Below are 7019 nucleotides of genomic sequence, written 5' to 3' on the forward strand. Positions count from 1 at the left end.
AGACCTTGCTGATTAACATAATAAAACCAAACTCTAATTTTCTTCATTAAAAAATAGATATGATGGACGTGCATCCTTCCTAAGAGTCAGTGAGATAATACATGAAAAAACATTTAGCCGAAAGCTTGACATAGCCAACACTCAAACGTTTTGGCTACTATTTTTATGTATTAATGATTGGTAACTAGCAACATATTACCACTTAAAAGTATTTGGATTTGAAGAGAAAAGTTCAAGTGACTTACATCAAAAGAATACCAATGAGGAGTGCCTGGGTGGCTCAGTCAGTTAAGCGTCTGATTCTTGACTTCAGCTCAGGTCATGATCTCATTGTTCATGGGTTCAAGCCCCTTGTCGGGCTCTGCACTGACAATGTGGAGCCTGCTTGGGACTCTCCCCCTCTCTGCCCCTCCCTTGCTCGCTCGCTCTCTCTCTCTCAAAATAAATAAACTTAAAAAAGAATACCACTGAGAAAAATTGAGGTTCTGGGGAGCATAGAGAAGACACTTAGGGAGGAGGAGAATGACCTGGCAGGAGGCTGCCCCTTCCACAGCCTCCTGAAGCTAGTCCTGGAGGACTAATAAACTGGTTGGCAAGGATTAAGGAAATGGTGAGATTGAGAGTGGAGGCTGGATGAAAGATTAGCCTACGGCAGTGACTTCCAAAGGTTTTGGTCCCAGAAAACTTTTACAGTTAAGAATCATTGAGCAACCTCAGGCGCCTGGGTTGCTCAGTCAGTTAAGAGTCCGACTTTGGCTCAGGTCATGATCTCACAGTTTATGGATTCAAGCCCTGCATCAGGCTCTGTGCTGACAGCTCGGAGCCTGGAGCCTGCTTCAGATTCTTCCGTATCTCCCTCTCTCTGCCCCTCCCCCACGCATGCTCTAGCTCTCCTTCAAAAATAAATAAACATCAGAAAAAAAAAAAAATCATTGAGGAACCCAAAAGAACTTTTGTTTTTCTGAGTTATAGCTGTCAATATTTATCATACTAGAAATTAAAACAAAACTATTTTATTCATTTAAAAATAACTTCATTACATCATCACATAAATTACATTTTTATGACAAATAACTAGTTTCCAAAACCAATATAGTGAGAACAGTGATACTTTTCAATCTCTAAAGACTACAAAAGTCTTCAATGTCTGGCTTCATAGAAGACTGCTGGATTCTCATACCTGATCCTACCTTCAATCTGTAGAGATACGCTACTTTGACGTGTTTGAAGAAAAAACCTCATGCACATGTGCAGTTGGAAAAGGACAAGTATTTTAACAGTCTTTTCAGATAATTGTAGGTATTCTGGACACTGTGGCAAGTTGGAACTGGTAGTATCTTAAAGGTTAGTTGCTATGTGGAATCTGAAGCCATATCAATAAACTTTTCCTATTTTGTTAACATTAACATCCAATGGTCTGTCTTGTACTTTCAACAGATCTTTAATGGTGCATGGTTTTGTAACATTATGCACTGGCATTTGGAAAGTATTACTTCACTGAGTTACGCAGCTCTTCAAAAGATTGATATATCTCTGGGGCGCCTGGGTGGCTCAGTCGGTTAAGCGTCCGACTTCAGCTCAGGTCACAATCTCACGGTTCGTGAGTTTGAGCCCCGCGTTGGGCTCTGGGCTGATGGCTCAGAGCCTGGAGCCTGCTTCCAATTCTGTGTCTCCCTCTCTCTCTGCCCGTCCCCCGTTCATGCTCTGTCTCTCTCTGTCTCAAAAATAAATAAACGTTAAAAAAAAAAATAAAAAGAAAAAAGATTGATATACCTCATTATATGACGCCAGATAAGTCACATTCGTTAATACCTCTGATCTCAACAGAAAGGCTTTTAAGTGTTGGGAAGCAGTGAAGCTCATGTGAGTTTCCTAAAATTTGTTTTGGCAGATGCAGGTTTTCCTGATGTTAAAGTAGTGAAAAAGGCAAATCACTTCTTTACGGTATTATTAAAGAGTTTGACACGGATTCCCTGAAAAGGGTCTTGGGGACTCCTGAGGTTCTGCCAACGACACTTTGAGAACCACTCTTCTAGAAAAGAGATTGGCTGTCATCAATGCAGTCAATGATTGACAGTGTGAGAAACTAGGGAGAGTGGACAGAAGAACAAGGTCAAAGATCAAAGGCCTCTAATGAGACAGATGGAGGAAGAGTCATTGGAGACAGAAAGGAGCTTGTGGGAAAGAAAGGTAAAAACTGGGCAGCCAAAGAGAAGAGAATAAACTGGAAGCCATAAAAAATGTTACCCATACCTCTTTTCATACTACTTTAATTATAATTAGTGCGGTATTTCGAGATGAAGTTTCCAGTTTTATTTGGTTTTATAAATAGCTAAATGTTAAGGCGAGGCATGAAATGTAACGAGTACATAGCATTGTATCTGTTACCATTACCCGCTAGTAAACAGGGCCTTTAAAATCTAAGACCTTTCTCAGTTCCCATTGAGAATTGCTAGAATGACATTTAGATTGTCAGTGGAAAAAAACTTTCATCCAGGAAAAAAAAAAGATACCATTCTTATTTTCCACAGCAGGCAAAGATGTATAGACAAGTAACACATTCTGAAGTCAGTAGTTTCTCCTGTGACCCACCTGCCCAGTCAGCTTTCAGGACCAAGACACCTGCCTATATACCACGCTGTCCCTCCCTCTCTGCAAGGGGAGACAGTCATCTGTGTAGGTGACAATCTGCCCCGAAGTGACTTCAGGGTTCTTGATAGGATCCTGTGCCTGGGAAATGCCTTTCTGACATCTCACAGGATGTGAGATGTCAGATACCTTTTTGTCCCCAAAGAGAGGTAAGGTTTCAGAGCACACTGACCACCAAGAGGGGATATCTTTTCTTAAATCTATACTAAGGTCTAGAGATGTCCTTGAGCAGGTTTGAATGGAAGGGAGGAGGAGACGTGGTCTGGAGGCCCTCCTTTGATAAAGGAGGAGAACGATATGGGGGGTGGGGGGCATAGGGGAGCGGGAATCATGAAGATAAGGTGTGTGAGCTTCATTTTCCACTTAGACAAATGCCTGATATTGTTTTAAGTATTCATTTGCATTTTCCCTTTCATTTGTTATTTTAAGCCCATGATGAAATGGTCATTGTAAAGAGAACAAACTGTTAGAAGCTGGTAGAAACTGGATTTCTGGGGCACCTGGGTGGCTCGGTTGAGCGTCAGACTCTTGATTTTGGCTCTGGTCATGATCTCAGGGTGGTGGAATCGAGCCCCAAGTCAGGCTCCGTGCTGAGTGTGGAGCCTGCTTAAGATTTTCTCTCTCTCTCTCTGCCCCTCCTCTGCTTATGTGCGCGCACACTCTCTCTCAACTTAAAAAAAAAAATTAAAAAGGAACTTGATTTCTGGTTGGAGCCTCTGGGTCTTGATTGATAAATGCTGCTTGAGCACCTCTCTTTCTCTGGGAAATGTCTGGTTCTTCCGGGGACTGAAATGGCTCCTAATCCCTGAGATTAGCTGACAGATTAAGCTTTCAGAAAGCCTCACGATACACAAAAACTAAGTTGAAATAAGAGTGAGAGTTATTTCCTTTTCAGCAAAAAGCCTGAATCCTTCAAAACATATTCTTGACCCAAAACTAAGACAGATAAGCTCTGGATCATCCTGTCTAGGGCAGGATCTATGTATGGACAGAGGCTCCCAATGCAGCATCAGGAGATTAGTATTAGAAAAGACATCCTTGGAGAAATGTCACATGGGCATAGATTCATTGCCTGCAAACCTATGCAGTCCTCAGTACTATTATTCATAAGACAGTTTAGTTTCCTTGTATGGTTAGATTATGTTATTTACGTACATTATTTTAGTGCACCATAGGCCCTCTGAAAGCATCCGTCATGGATTGTTGTATTTTCATTTTCGTTTGTTTCCATATATTTTTTAATTTCTTCTCTAATTGCCTGGTTGACCCACTCATTCGTTAGTAGGGTGTTCTTTAACCTCCATGCTTTTGGAGGTTTTCCAGACTTTTTCCTGTTGAAAGCATCCGTCATGGTACGTAGGGTAAAAACATGGCTTTTGGGAACCTGGTCTTAGGTGAGAAACATGACTATGATCTTGGGAAAGTAATTTAAACTCTGAATTTCTGTTTCTTCCCTTACCAACTAGAATAATACTTCCTACCTTGCAGGTTTTGAGGTGAGGATTAAATTTAAGTGGAAGGCACACAGTAGATCCTTAACAAATCCCATCCACTGTGACTCTCATTGTGAGAAACTGTATAAACAGGGACTGAGTGCTGATAACACTTGAGAGGCAGTGGACTGATTTGGGAGAGCGTGTGTTTAAGTGTTTGAACTTGACATTATTTATAGCAACTGCCATTAAAATCATTGATATCCAAAGTATTTAACCACTTCCGTGTGCACGTGGGTGTGACACTGGACACTGGGCAAAGAAAATGAAACAAAACTTAATTCTGAAGAGATGGTGAGATCTGGACAGACAGGATGGGAATCAAAGGAACTTGGGCACCAAAGAACAAAACTGAGACGCTCTTGGAGGCAGGGAAAAAAATGGTTTCTGTGTTACTGCACAACCCACAACAAAAGAAATTAAGCAACAAGCTAAGAAGGAAGCTACCCACAAGTCCACTACCTTTATGCAACAATTTCTCCTTGTTCCCTTTTCGTTCACATGCATGCGTAATCTCACGTAGGTATAAAGCAATTTGCGTATTTAACATAGTATAAAGCAATTTGCGTATTTAACAGGCATTTTCCAGGTTGTTATACGGGCTTTATAACCATTGTTTTATTCCTATTTTTATTTTTTTCAGTTTTACTGAAAAATAATTGACATATAATATTGTAGTAGTTTAAGGTGGACAATGTAATGATTTGACGTATAAATATTGTGAAATGATTACCATAAATATTGATGTATAAATACTGCAACCTGATTACCATAATAAGTTTAGTTAACATCCGACACCTCACGTAATTACACATTTTTTTCCTGTGATGAGAACTTCTAACATCTATTCTCTTAGTACCTTTCAAATAACCATTATTTAAAACAAAACAAGACAAACCAAAACAGCAAATAACCATTATTTAAGATAACTGCATAGTATCCCAATAAGGTTGATATACCACAATTTACTTAATGTTTCTCTACTCATGGACATTCATTCATTTACTTATTTGACATTTATTGAGCATTTACAATTTTGTCAGGATTTATGAGAGGAGCTGGAAATATAAAACAGTGTCCCTCTCTCAAAATGCTGTAAGACAAGAAAACAAATCAGCTCCTGATCAGGGACTATACACGTGCAAATGAAAAGGGAGCCCCAGAGAATCAGTATCCCCTCCTGGGGGCACCAACGCGCAGCCTCTCACTCTTGGAATCAGGCAAAGCTTTTCTCTTCTTTTGAATAGAGGAGGGAGAGAGGATTGTGACACTTGGGAAGCCCGAATTTTATTGTTTTATGCCCCTTATGCCTCTCTGCCCACCCTCAGCTTCTAGTTTGTCCAAACCTCTCAGCTCCTTTCCATCTCACTGTGATATTAAAGCTTGAAGTGTAATCCTGGATTATATTTGTATTTTATTTTATTTATTATTATTTTTAAATGTTTGTGGGTTTTTTAAAAAATTTTTTTTTTCAACGTTTATTTTTTTTTGGGACAGAGAGAGACAGAGCATGAACGGGGGAGGGGCAGAGAGGGAGGGAGACACAGAATCGGAAACAGGCTCCAGGCTCCGAGCCATCAGCCCAGAGCCTGACGCGGGGCTCGAACTCACGGACTGCGAGATCGTGACCTGGCTGAAGTCGGACGTTTAACCGACTGCGCCACCCAGGCGCCCCTTGTTTTGTTTTTTTATAGCTTCTTTAAAAAAATTCAAGTTTATCTATTTTGAAAGAGAGAATGTGCACAAACAGGGGAGGGGCAGCGAGACAGGGAGAGAGAGAATCCCAAGCAGGCCCTGCACTGTCAGCACAGAGCCCAATGCAGGCCTCGAGCCCACAAACCAAACCTTGAGATCAAGACCTGAGCTGAAACCAAGAGTCAGATGCTTAACTGACTGAGCCACTCAGGTGCCTCATATTTTAGTTTATTTTTTAAAGTTTATTTATTTTGTGGTGGGGAAGGGCAGAGAGAGAGAGAGAGAGAGAGAGAGAGAGGGAGAGAATCCCAAGCAGGCTCCAAGCTGGTCAGTGCGAAGTCTGAGGCAGAGCTGGATCCCATGAACCATGAGATCATGACTTGAGCCAAAACCAAGAGTCAGAAGCCTTTGGGCTCTGTACTGACAGTTTGGAGCCTAGAGCTTGTTTCAGATTCTGTGAGTGTTTGTCTCTCTCTGTCCCTCCCCCGCTTGCACTCTGTCCCTCTCTCTCAAAAGTAAAAACTGAACATTAAAAAACAACAAATAAAGAGTCAAACGTTTAACTGACTGAGCCACCCGGATGCCCCTATATTTGTATTTTAAATTGGTCTAGGCTGAATGGATAAAGCTCATATGGCCTCAGTTGGCCAGGAAGATCATGTGTGGCCTTGCACCTCCTTGTGTCCCTGAAATCATTCTGCTTTGGGCTTGTGTCTCTTAGACCGACCAGCAAATCCGGCTTTTCCCGATGAGCACTGAAAACAGGGCTGCCGGACCAGGAGACCCACTGCCACTCCAAAATGGGAAGAGCACCCCCTCTACCGGTGGTTTCATGAACTGTTCTGGACTCCTTGCCAAAATTTCACTGATTGCTATGAGGGAGGATGGGTGTGTTTGGGGGGATGGGTGATAGGGGGATGCCAGTTCATTTTAGCCAAATCTCCAAACCGGGGGGAGTCACTTGCCCCAAAACACACACGCGCGCGCGCGCGCGTGCACACACACACACACACACACACACACATTAAGCAAGTGTCCTCACATTCCCACTGTCTGGGGTGCATAGCATGAGAGACAGTGATGAGCATTAGCCACCAACATGTGTAGTGACACTTTCGAGGCAAATACAGGCATATCTTGTTTTACTGAGCTTTGCAGATGTTGCATTTTTTACAGTTTGAA

Source organism: Herpailurus yagouaroundi, unplaced genomic scaffold (assembly GCF_014898765.1).
Source record: "Herpailurus yagouaroundi ecotype Mexico unplaced genomic scaffold, PumYag 195, whole genome shotgun sequence".
Taxonomy (NCBI): Eukaryota; Metazoa; Chordata; class Mammalia; order Carnivora; family Felidae; genus Herpailurus; species Herpailurus yagouaroundi.